Genomic DNA, 13313 nt, shown 5'->3' with positions numbered 1-13313 from the left:
TTTTGATTTGATTCATAGTGATTTGTGATGCATTTTTAGAAGTCGTGTAGATCAGGGCTTTGCAACTAGAAGTACAGGGGTCCCCAGAAGTACAGGGGTCCCCAGAAGTACACAAGTATTCAATAGAAGGAAGTACATGAGTAAAGAACATGAACCTGTATCTCATATTTGAATGAAAATGTTCTATAAAGTAAATGTCATAACTTGAAGAATGTTTTGGAGGATTTTGGACATCAAATATCATTAAAACTATCAAATACTACGACTATTACTTCTACTAAAATAAGATGTATTTGCTACTACAGTTGCAGTGAGTGTGAACCTGCCATTAGGGGGCGCTAGACAAAATGAGCTGGGAATCACTGCTCTATATAATGATTGTTTTAGGGACACTTGCATCAGATGAATACAAAACTAAATTGGTGCAGTGTTTGTGCCTTGACTCACAGGTTGTCGGTGCGATTCCAGCTCCCACAGATGAGCGCTGTTGTTGTGTCCTTGGGCAAGACACTTAAGCCCCCTCACCCCCCAGTGTCTGTGTGTGAATGTGTGAGTGGTTCCTTGGTGTAAAGTGTGACCGTTTACCATCATCCATCCATTTTCTTCGTCTTTATCCGGGGTCGTCGTGGAGGCAGCGGTGAGGCCCAGACGTCCCTCTCCACACACACGTCCCTCTCCACACACACGTCCCTCTCCACACACACGTCCCTCTCCACACACACGTCCCTCTCCACACACACGTCCCTCTCCACACACACGTCCCTCTCCACACACACGTCCCTCTCCACACACACGTCCCTCTCCACACACACGTCCCTCTCCACACACACGTCCCTCTCCACACACACGTCCTGCAGCTTTTCCAAGGTGTTCCCAGGCCCCTCCAGCGTGTCCCGGGGCCTCCTCCCGGTGGGACATGCCTCATGAACATCTCTCCACAAAAGCGTTCAGGAGGCTCCTCAGCTGCTCCTCTCGAGGGGGAGGAGCAGCGGGGGTTTGGTGGGACTGATTTTAATGCTCTGTAAAGCATTTTGTGTTACATTTTTCTTGTATGAAAAGCGCTTTATAAATTAAGTTTGTTGTTGTTGTTGTTGTTTGTTATGCCAGAATTAAACCTCCCTCCTCCCTCTCCTCTCTTTTCTCCCTCTGCTTCTTCTCCTCTCTCTCTTCCCTCTCCGCCCTCTCCTCACCCTGCTCCCTCTCTCTCTCCTCCCTCTGCTTCCTCTACTCTCTCCTCTCTCTCCTCCCTCTCCTCTCTCTCTCCTCCCTCTCTCTCCTCCGTCCTCTTCCTCCTCTCTCTCCTCCCTCCCTCTCCTCCTTCTCCTCCCTCTCTCTCCTCCTCCTGCTCCCTCTCCTCTTTTCCTCCCTCTCGTCTATCACCTCCGTCTCCTCTCTCTCCTCCCTCCTCTTCCTCCTCTCTCTCCTTCTCCACACCCTCCTCCCTTTCCTCCCTCTCCTCTTTCCTCCCTCTCGCCTATCGCCTCCTTCTCCTCTTTCTCCTCCCTCTTCTCTCTCTCTCTCCTCCTCCTGCTCCCTCTCCTCTTTCTCCTCCCTCTGTTTTCGTCTGTTTGAAGTTTTTCTTTTTCTATTTGTTGTTAAATCGACTTTTATTCCTCCGAGTTCTTCCCGTGCTGTAGTTTTTACTCCACCACAGCAGCGCGACGTCTACTGTTCTCCACCTGGCTCCTCCCTCGACGTAGAGGAGCAGCAGGAGCAGCAGGAGCAGCAGGAGCAGAGCCACCTCAGAGTTCACCATTAAACCAGAACTAAACCAGGACCGAGTCTGAAAACAACCTAAAAACCACATGTTTAAAATGATCCACATTGTGTTTGAAATCCTCCTCTGTTCTGATCCTCTCTTCTCATCGTCGTCGTTCTTTTCTCTCGTATTGTTCTTTCCTTCCTCAAACCCACTAATGCGTTCGAAGGAAACAGTCCCACAAAGCTCCGTCTGAAAGTCTGATGTTCTTGTGCGTGCGATGTTTTAATATGCGGATGATTGAGTTTTGTTTTGTAAATGAGTTTTAGTTCCAACCACGAACAAACACGAGCCAAAATGATCAACGCAATTATGAATGTTCATTTGTCAACTGTGACGAGCAGGAACTCTTCCAATTTTTTGTTTTTTTTTTTCCGTAAAGATAAATGGAACTTGTAGATGTATCAGCTCCGTCATTTTGTTTTTGCAGTTGTTTAATTGATGTTATAATTATTCTGTTCTTCTGAATGACTCTGCACAATGTGGAGAATAAAACAAAGTGCAGCTTCAGTGAAAGACGAGAGTTTATAATGAAACAGTGAAAAGATCGACGTGATCACGTGACGCGGATCGGAGCAGGTGATTGGTCAGTGTCGTTGGCTTCTCCCCCCCAGAGACGTATAAGGAAGTGTCCGGCGGCAATCTGACCCCGCCCCCTCCGTCTGTGTGTGACCTCTCGTCCTTCTCTTCCTCTCCTCCCTCTGTTCACTGTCCTCTCTAACCTCCCTCTATTCTCTCTTCTCCCTCTGCTCCCTTTCCTCTCTCTCCCCCCTGCTCCCTCTCCTCCCTCTCTTCTCGTTCCTTCCTCTCCTCCCCCTCTTTTCTCTTCTTCCACTGCTCCCTCTTCTCCCTCTGCTCCCTTTCTTCCCTCCTTCTCTTCCCTCCCTCTCTTCTCTTCTCTCTCCTCCCTCTTTTCCTCTTCTCCCTCTAATCCCACTGCTTCCTTTCGTCCCTCTCTCTCTCTGCTCCCTGCTTCTCCTCCTGCTCCCTCTCTTCTCTCTCCTACCTCTTCTCTTCCTCTCCCCCCTCTGTTCACTCTCCTCCATCTCTTCTCTCTCTCCTCCATCTCTTCTCTCTCCTCCCTCTCCTCCCTCTCTTCTCTTCTCTCTCCTCCCTCTCTCTGCTCCCTCTCCCCTCTCTCCTCCCTCCGTCTGCTCCCTCTGTTCACTGTCCTCTCTAACCTCCTTCTCTTCTCTCTCCTCCCTCTCTTCTCTTCTCTCTCCTCCCTCTCTCTGCTCCCTCTCCTCTCTCTCCTCCCTCTCTCTGCTCCCTTTGTTCACTGTCCTCTCTAACCTCCCTCTATTCTTTCTCCTTCCTCTGCTCCCTTTCTTCCCTCTCCTCCCTCTCTTCTCCTCCTTCTCCTCCCTCTGCTTTTGTCTTTTTGACAGAATTGAACTTTTCTTTTTCTTGTTGTTGAATCTACTTGTATCACTCTTTCTTTCTTTCTTTCGTTCTTCTCGTGCTGTCGTTTTACTCCATCGACTGTTTCCACCAGAGGATTTTTTTAAATGTGGGCGGAGTTTTAGGAAACAGGAGCTCGGAGGTAAATTCAACTCTTTTCATCCAAATTCTGATGAGTAAAACTTTTCTTTATGTTCTGGTCTAAAATATTTTTAAAACATCAACAAAGCCGAGGTCATCTGTGCATAGAGGCCATCGAGGTCCACAAACGAGGTCCACAAACGAGGTCCACAAACGAGGTCCACAAACGAGGTCCACAAACGAGGTCCACAAACGAGGTCCACAAACGAGGTCCACAAACGAGGTCCACAAACGAAAGGAGCATGAACCGAGACGAGGGAGTGTGCCCCTCATCACACACATGGGATACAGTCCTGGAGACACGCCCCCTACTGTCTGGAAAAAAACAAGTAAAGCAGCTGAGAAGACACGTCACTACACCGTCACTACACCGTCACTACACCGTCACTACACCGTCACTACACCGTCATGTGACTCTTGTGAGGAAGATACAGGAAGTGAAACTTTCTGTTTGACTGAATCTAAACTACAACAAATCTGTGACATCAGCATCTGCCCTGAGCCCAGACTCTGCTCCTCCATCTGCCACTTCTACCTCCTCTCCTCCCTGTGTACGCTCTCCTCCTCCTGCCCTCTCTCCTCTCTTCTCCTCTCCTCCTCATCTCTCCTCGCCTCCCTCTCCTCTCTTCTTCTCCTCTCCTTCCCTCTTTCCTCTCCTCCCTCTGCCCCTCCTCTTTTTCTCCCTCCTCTCCTCCCTCCCCTCCTTTTCCTCTCTCCTCTCCTCCTTCTCCTCCTCTCCTCTCTCCCTCTTCCCTCCTCCCTCTCCTCCTTGTCCCCCTCTCCTCTCTCCCTCCCTCTCCCTTCTCCCTCTCTTCCCCTCTCTCTCCCTCTCCTCCCTCCCTCTCCCTTCTCCCCCTCTCCTCTCTCCCTCTCTTCCCCTCTCTCTCCCTGTCCTCCCTCCCTGTCCTCCCTCCCTGTCCTCCCTCCCTCTCTCCCTCTCCTCTCTCCCTCTCTTCCCCTCTCTCCCTCTCCCTCTTCCCTCCTCCCTCTCCTCCTTCTCCTCCTCTCTTCTCTCCCTCTTCCCTTTCCTCCCTCCCTCCTCCCTCCCTCTCCCTTCTCCCTCCCTCCTCCCTCTCCCTCCTCTCCTCTCTCCCTCTCTTCCCCCTCCTCCTCCCTCCTGGTTGTTCATTTCTCTCCGTCTGATTGAACACATATCGTACATTTATTTCCTCGCACAGACACTGTACAGTCACTTAAATATAACGCCGCGTTAATGTCGTTCATGAGCCGTGCGGCGGCGGCGCTCTGTTGCTAGGAAACTGGCTGTAAACTGAGTGAATTAGGAGGCTCTTAGACAGTGTGTCAGACGATGATACCGTGAGGCAAGTGGAGGCGCGGGATCGTGTTCAACAGCCACTGACACTGTGATAAATGTCATATTTAAATCTAATGTCAAAAGTTTAAACTTAGAAACGAGCCGCAGCGGAGCGTCTGGAGTCAGCCGCGTGTTACATGCGACGTATGAGGAGCTAAAAGGGGAAGGAAAATGTAAGAGTTGAGTTTGTTCTAGCTCAGGAGCAGGAGCGGCGCCAGGAGGGGGGCTCGAGGGGGCACTGGCCTCCTCTAAAGTGTCCGGTTCTCCCCCCAAAGCTCCTCCAGAGACTTTAGCCCCATTTTCACCGCACATCTGAGCTCGACAAGAAATGTTTAAAATGAGACTGATAGGTTCACAACCTATATTACAATACAACAAATACAAATACAGTTCAAAAGAGAAGAGAAGACAAGAGAGATTATTTTGTCTCAATATTGAGGAGAAAGAGCGGAGAGGCAAAAAAACCCAGTTACAAATCACCACCCTCTCTCTCTCTCACACACCCTTGCTTTTTTATTTACTTCCCACGGTTTTGTACCAGCCAGTAAAATGTCACTATTTTACTCGGTAACGGGACTCCGTATCCGTCCCTCTTAGTACTACTACTACTATTAGTATTAGTAGGTTTTAGTTTCACCGTGACCTTCTTCCCGTGGGATCCTGCGCTTTCAAAAGACATTTTCTGCAAGACTCAAGAACAAACATTAGTGCAGATTACATAGTTTACATAGTTGAATATAATGACTAAATAAAGCGTGAACATTACATTACAGTACCTTTAAAATGAACAGTGAGATAACATAATATAACTTGAATATATATTTTGAATCCATCAGAGACGACTCGTGTCTGCCCCCGCTGATTCATCTGAGTCCACACAACCACACAGAGGGAGGACGGGACAGATTCACTACGGGACAGATTCACTACGGGACAGATTCACTGAGCCAATGTTGAAGCCGTTACAGAGGGACACAGTTCTGCAGAGAGTACAGTCTGTGGTAGAGACTGATCTTCTGTTGGTCTGATCCACTTCATTAAAGCCCAGAGAGAAACTGAGACTGAGGCTTTTTCACTCCCCACATCTATAAATACTTGATTCTTGAGTCTCCGGTGTGTCCTGACTCTCTCTTATGGTGCGTTCACTCCGGGGCTGGACGCCTCTAGTCGGACGCACGTCATTGATCTGCTTCATCCGGACACGCGTCTTCCGAGTGTTTTCCTGCTCTTTTTGTGCACAGTAGCAGACCAAGTTCCCAGGCGAAGTTCGATGATGTAAACTGGACGCCCCTGATGCCCCGGTGTGAACGCACCATTAAAGTTTGGCATTTCATCTGGGGGCGGGGCTTAAAACATTCTATTGCAACCACGGCAACCCACTTTTAGAGTGTTTCCTGTTCACCTGAGCTGTGGGGTCCGAAACACAGAGACAAAGTGAATCTAAAACACATTCAGATTTTCTTTTTTTTACTCCGTTTTTCCTAAAACACATTTACGAAACAACATTTTACATTAGTGTTTATGCTGCAAATGGTGATTTTTGACATTATATTTTTAATTTTTTCACATCATGTTAAGTTTAGCGTAAGGACCAGGTTTAGGGTCAGATTTAGGACCAGGTGAGTTTAAGTTTTTTTACGTCGCTAACCGGGTCTTAGCAAAACTGAGCTGTATTTTTACACCAAAGAACTACAGTATCTCTGAACCTTAATATTTGCTGAAATTCCATCTGCTGATTATGAAATAAAACTCTCTCCAGGGAAACACGGCGCTCACAGTTACATAAGCCCCGCCCTGGGACGAAATGCCAAGAATTTAGGGAGTCCCGATTCCTGATACGAGCAGAGAGTTAATTAAAACCACTGGGAATAAGGTGAGTTGAACTAATCTTTTGTTACTTTAATCTGCGCCTCTGCAGCAGTTTTGTACAAACCTCAGTGAGAAAATAATGAGGCAGTGGTCAGATTTTTGTGCAAAACTAAAACGTACGCACTCATCACTCTCTTATCGAATCTGCTGCTGTAAACTAGAACGTTGCAAAAATATAAAATCTGCTTATTATAACGTTAAAAGATCTATATTTTCATGCCGTTTCAGACAGTTTAAACTACCTAATTAACTCACCTTTGACCCCCATTAGAGAACTCAAACTGAAAGGAAGCGGTTAGCATTCTGCGGCGGCGGCTACGTAACGGGCTAGGCGTTCTGACCCTGCGCTTGTTCTCTCTCTTAGCGCAGCAGGACAAAGACGCTCCGGCGGACTTCAGCTCCTCGGCATTGATTGACCTGTCAGAAGACGTCAATGCACAGGACCCCCACTGTACACACACACAGACGCACACACCCACACACACGAACACACAGACGCACAAACACAACGCACATATCAAGGCAGGAAAAACAGCTCGTGCTCAAGAAAAACGCCGGCGGACATCAACCTCATCAGGAGATATCAACGAGGAAGTCAAATTAGATCACATCAAACGACGTTATTATTCCGGTTTAAACGAGGATCGATCTCGTCCAGCGTTTTGTACGTTTGTATGACGAGTTTGAGGGCGGAAACGCACAGCTCTCGTTACAGTTCCGCCCGTTTTCTTCCTGTTTTGTTCCTGCTCCGTTTCCCAGTCTGTTCCAGTCCTTTGTTTGCGGCCTCCCTGTTTTCCCCACACCTGACGTCCGTTTGCTAATCCGCGGTGTCGCCTTTATGTCCTCCCTCTGTTCTGTTTGTTTCGCTCGATGCATTTGGGCTTTTGTTCATTTCTTTTGTTCATCTGGAACAGTGGTCCGTTACGCGTTCGCTACCGGGCCGCACAAAAACGGTAAATAATTCATCGGCGAGCTCATCTTCTCCGACGTAACTTTCGCCCGTCCCTCATGACGCGATAATAAAGTCGTCTGTAGAAATATGAGGAAAATCCTGAGAGGAAATCGCCACGCACAGAGGGAGAGAGAGAGAGAGAGTGAGAAAGCAGAGAGAGAGAAACAGGCAAAGAGAAAAAACAGAGAGAGAGAAAGGGAGGAAGGGAGCGATAGAGATAAAGCAGAGAGAGAGCAGAGAGAGAGAGGGGGGGAGAAACAGGCAGAAAGAGAAAACAGAGAGAGAGAGAGAGAGAGAGAGAGGGAGGGAGAGCAATAGAAGCAGAGAGACAGAAAGATGCACAGAGAGAGAGAGAGATGGGGAAATAGAAGCAGAGAGAGTGAGAAGCAGAGAGAGAGAAACAGGCAAAGAGAAAAAACAGAGAGAGAGAGAAAGAAAGGGAGGGAGCGATAGAGAGAGATAAAGCAGAGAGAGAGCAGAGAGAGAGAGAGGGGGGGAGAAACAGGCAGAAAGAGAAAACAGAGAGAGAGAGAGAGAGAGAGGGAGGGAGAGCAATAGAAGCAGAGAGACAGAAAGATGCACAGAGAGAGAGAGAGATGGGGAAATAGAAGCAGAGAGAGTGAGAAGCAGAGAGAGAGAAACAGGCAAAGAGAAAAAACAGAGAGAGAGAAAGAAAGGGAGGGAGCGATAGAGAGAGATAAAGCAGAGAGAGAGCAGAGAGAGAGGGGGGGGGGGGAAACAGGCAGAAAGAGAAAACAGAGGGAGAGCGCGAGAGAGAGTGAGAAAGCAGAAGAGAGAAACAGGCAAAGAGAAAAAACAGAGAGAGAAAGAAAGGGAGGGAGAGATAGAGAGAGATAAAGCAGAGAGAGAGCAGAGAGAGAGAGGGGGGAGGAACAGGCAGAAAGAGAAAACAGAGGGAGAGAGCGAGAGAGAGTGAGAAAGCAGAGAGAGAGAAACAGGCAAAGAGAAAAAACAGAGAGAGAGAGAAAGAAAGGGAGGGAGCGATAGAGAGATAAAGCAGAGAGAGAGCAGAGAGAGAGAGAGGGGGGGAGAAACAGGCAGAAAGAGAAAACAGAGGGAGAGAGTGAGAAAGCAGAAGAGAGAAACAGGCAAAGAGAAAAAACAGAGAGAAAGAGAAAGAAAGGGAGGGAGGGAGAGATAGAGAGAAATAAAACACAGAGAGAGCAGAGGGAGGGGGGGGGAACAGGCAGAAAGAGAAAACAGAGGGAGAGAGCGAGAGAGAGTGAGAAAGCAGAGAGAGAGAAACAGGCAAAGAGAAAAAACAGAGAGAGAGAGAAAGAAAGGGAGGGAGGGAGAGATAGAGAGAAATAAAACACAGAGAGAGCAGAGGGAGAGGGGGGGGGAACAGGCAGAAAGAGAAAACAGCGAGAGAGACAGAGAGCAAGAGAGAGGGAGGGAGAGAGAAATAGAAGCAGAGAGACAGAGAGAAAGATGCACAGAGAGAGAGAGAGATGGGGAAATAGAAGCAGAGAGAGGGAGAAGCAGAGACAGAGAGAGAGAGAGACAGAGACATCATTTTCACACATGGATCGTCCACAGAGTCTAGACCTTAACCCCAGAGAGAAACTTTGTCCTGGAGAAACTTTGAGCAGCGTCAACGAAACAGGAGAAACATTAAAGCGACGATGGAGGAAATAAATCTGTGACGTTGAAGAAGCAAAATCGAAACAACGACACGGCGAATACGAGAATGTGTGACTTTTTTGGCCTTTTTTGGCCTTTTTTTTTTCACTAAACAATGACTTTTTCAAACGGCACTTTTCTGCTTTACAAACCAACACTTCATATTATCAGAAAACGTGTCTGCTTCATTTGAACACAATAATCGCACTACTTTTGATAATTGGACTGAACAATTTTGAAACTAAAATGATTTTATTTAAAAAAAAAACACAATTCGCTTCACTGCAGTAACATCAGGAGCTGAAATATGAACTGATAAACAAGAATCCCACGCGTTTTTCCCGTGTTTTTGGAGTTTTAACATTCAAAATCAGCATCTTTTAGTTTTCGCTTTAAACAAAAAACAATTTAAATATTTATAGTTGTTTGCAAAATACTTTTTATCACTTAGCGTAGCATTTGTAATTTGAAAATATGACGATTTTAACCTGACATTTCCAAAGCATTCCCAGCGCGCTAAGTATTCACAGTGATGAGTTTACAAGCACGTTCCACAACTTTCCGAGGCCAGGGTGGAGTTTTGCTGTAACGCCATTGCTAACGACAACTAGCATGCTAACAGAGCTTAAAAATCAGAAGCAAACAGCACATGTTGGAGCTGCTTTTACAATGTGCGTGTAGTTTTTTTCTTACCGGCCAAATTACAGCCCCTTTAAGCTTATTTTACTTTTTATTACTCATTTAATTTAATTTATTTATTCTTTTCGAGCGCACGTTTCACAGATTTGTTCCTACGCAAGTTCAAAAAAGATTAAATCCCATCAGAACATAAATTAAATGCTTTGTTTAATCTTCCTATTCGGTTGAAATAAACTCGTAGCCACAGATTGTTTATATAAATGGACATCGCTAACCTGCTAGCTGCCGCGTTCCAAACAGGAAGTGGTCACGGGCGCACTTCCGGCTCCGTCAACTGCTATTTTGGTCTTAAATGTTCGTATTAACCCTCTACATGATCCTGGTGTCTTTATTTTGCTAATTGTCCAGAAATCCAGTCCAGAAAATTGTTGTAGAAATCCAGAGTTTTACCTATGACGCAACAATACAGGGAAAATGAGGAAAACAGAGCATTCGTATTGGCCCGCTCTACGTGATCCTGGGGTTTTTATTTCACTATTGTGTCTGTAAATCAAGATATAAAGTGCCCGCTCCCTGCTAAACCAGTGGTGCGGGCAGAAAGGGGCGTTACCTTCAACAGCGTCGCTCCTGATTGGCTCTTTGGTTGCTATGATACTCACGGTCGGAATTCCTAGTATGGAACTCGACTCCAGATTCGCCGCTGTATCTGCTCCGGCCTCGATTAGCTTCATTTTTAACCTGTGATTTGTTTTTTTTACGTTGTGCATCTCGCTCTGACTTTACCGGACAGTGTTTGTTTAGTTTGTCGCCTCAGGTTACAAAATGTTATAATTATAATAAAAAATAATAATTTACTTTCTACATCAGGTCGTGCACTTAATAAGACGAGAGTCTGCAGGGAAAAGGAAACAACTTATGTTTAAAAATATCAGTTTGAAAATTCTGCTGCAGTTTACTCACATAAATATAAGAAAAATGTGTTAGTTTTACCATCTAATGTTTCCGTATTTATGAGTAAAAATGAACAAAACTGACATTTTTTGAGACATTTACAACAGAAACGTGAAAAGATCCAGGTTTAAATTTCTCGTTTCTTGTTGTTGTCATATTAGATAGTAAATAACACACAGAGGAGAATAAACTAGATCTGACTGGAAATGTGCCTAAAAACTCACATTTCGTTGAGTTATGTTACACTGTCGACCAGATCCTTCATTTTATTAAACTGGAAAAGCAAAAACTCCCAAATCACCAAAATCTTCTGAGACACAAAATAACAACCAGAAAAAATAAACTCTCTTTTTTATGTTATTTGGCAGCGTTTTATTGATTATTTTAATAATGGGACAGTCCTCATGTGTAGAGATTTGTGTGTGGATGTACATATGTGTGTGTGTGTGTGTGCGCGCGCGCGTGGGTGTGTGTGTGTGCGTGCGGGTGTGTGCGGGTGTGTGTGTGTGTGTGTGTGTTTATAGGGGGGTTCTTTGTTTGTTTGTTTGTTTGTTTTTTTGTACTTTTGTTTCTAGTGGACTTATAAATGTAAAACATCACAATATATTCGGGGAAACATTGTGTTAATATTACAAAACCATAATAAAAAGAGTTGGAGAAAAAAAAAAAAAGAAAATCTAACTTTGCTTAATTTTTTGGAGTTAAAACTTGAATAAATCAGAATTAGATATTAAAAAAAATGTCTTTTTAACGTCTGATCCTTTTGTCTCTCTGAGGGAAAACTAAGTCTCTAAGTCACTACGTCCCATAAAAGTATAAATGTGAGTTGATTAAATTAAATATTAAATCATCTTTTGGTACAGTGTGGACCATTTTGTTGTTTCCACATGAAAGATTGTTGCTAAGAGACCAAATTCTCCAAAAAACAAAAAAGTAAAAATTCCCCGTAGCATGTCCTCTTAAAACTGCACTGTGTAACTTTTCTAGTCGAGACTCCATGCTGTTGTTTTTTTCTTAGAATGTTTTACAGTATGGCATTTAATTCAAAGATCTCCATGGAGACAAGCAGACCTCATCACCAGGCCAAGTTACAGGTCAGATCTGTGGACAAATGCACTCGTTTGCAGTAATAATGCAGGTTTTTGCCGTAATTTTGAGTGAAAAAACACCTATAATTGAATAAATACAAGATATATTTGTCACTTTACTGTGGAACATCCCAGACAAAGCAATAACATCACCATGGAGACAAGCAGACCTCATCACCAGGCCAAGTTACAGGTCAGATCTGTGGAGAAATGCATCCGCTCACAGTAATAATGCAGGTTTTTGCCGTAATTTTGAGTGAAAAAAAACACTTATAATTGAATAAATACAAGATATATTTGTCACTTTACTGTGGAACATCCCAATAACATCACCATGGAGACCAGCAGATGACAGACCCTCCTGCAGAAAAGTTACACAGTGCACCTTTAACCAATTCAGCCAATTAAACCAGATGTAATGACCGACGTCCTCATTTGCCGTACTTTTTTTTCTCCAGTAGAATTAAAAGTACATTTTGTCCAGTATCTGAAGAAAAGACTGTTTTAATAGCCCTCGGATCGTCTATAAAAACTAATTTCCGCCGTAGCGTTTACATTCTATGGCCTTTCAGAACAGGAAATGCTCATTGCAAAGATTAACTCAGTGTTTTAAATGCGGTGGCGCCTCATAATTGCCGTAATATATTTAATGAAAGCCGTTAACATCATTAATCGTGAAGTCTTGATTAGCTGGATCTCCGTGTCAACACTCTTATCGCTGCCGCACAGGTGTCCGCATTCACCGCAGCCTGGAGTGGACGGAGAGGACGCGGCGGAGGCTTTACGGGGCGCTTATGCAGACGGAGAAGACCTTGGGACTTCTAAACCGCTCTCGTTAAAAGACGTTAGTCGGTGTGAAAAGCAGACGTGATTTCAAACGGCGATATAATACGACACTGATTAAAATACAGTTGGGTTTGCGTTTGCGTCGAGCGAATGAGGAAAAAAAGGTCGAACGCACGGCTGAAGTGTGTGTGTGATTTGTGTGGTGATAATGGTGTTTTGTTTTGGTGTTGGTGGAGCGTTTGTCAGTCGAGCTGAAGGTTGCCGGTTCGATTCCAGCTCCTACAGATTAATGCAGTCGTCGTGTCCTTGGGCAAGACGCTTAACCCGCTCGGACACTGGTGTATAAACGTGTGACTGAGTGGGTTTCCATGATGTAAAGTGATTTGAGTGACTTGAAGGCGGTAAAAAAGCGCTGTATAAACATTAGGGATGGAATTATATACAATAATATCGTTAATCAAAATTTTAAAAAAGTCCACAATTAATTGTTCGTCGCATTTTTAATAACCATGATCATTGCACATGATTATAATCTCCTTTACGACGCCGGACATGTTTCTGGTTTCAATACAGTGTTTAGATGTTAGTTCTGGTGTTTGTCCACAAGGGGGCGCCCTTAGCAGTGAAACTTGTTGCTTCTGTGTCTATTTTGAATTACGGTTCTTCATTACCTCAGTCACCATCGTGGCTCGTGGGCAGTGGATCTGAATCCAGATGATGCCACACATTTATATCCTCCACTCAAGAAGTTGAAGTCTGATGTGTGGA

The sequence above is a fragment of the Periophthalmus magnuspinnatus genome, chromosome 7 (assembly GCF_009829125.3).
Source record: "Periophthalmus magnuspinnatus isolate fPerMag1 chromosome 7, fPerMag1.2.pri, whole genome shotgun sequence".
NCBI lineage: Eukaryota > Metazoa > Chordata > Actinopteri > Gobiiformes > Gobiidae > Periophthalmus > Periophthalmus magnuspinnatus.
This window is presented reverse-complemented; position numbering follows the sequence as displayed.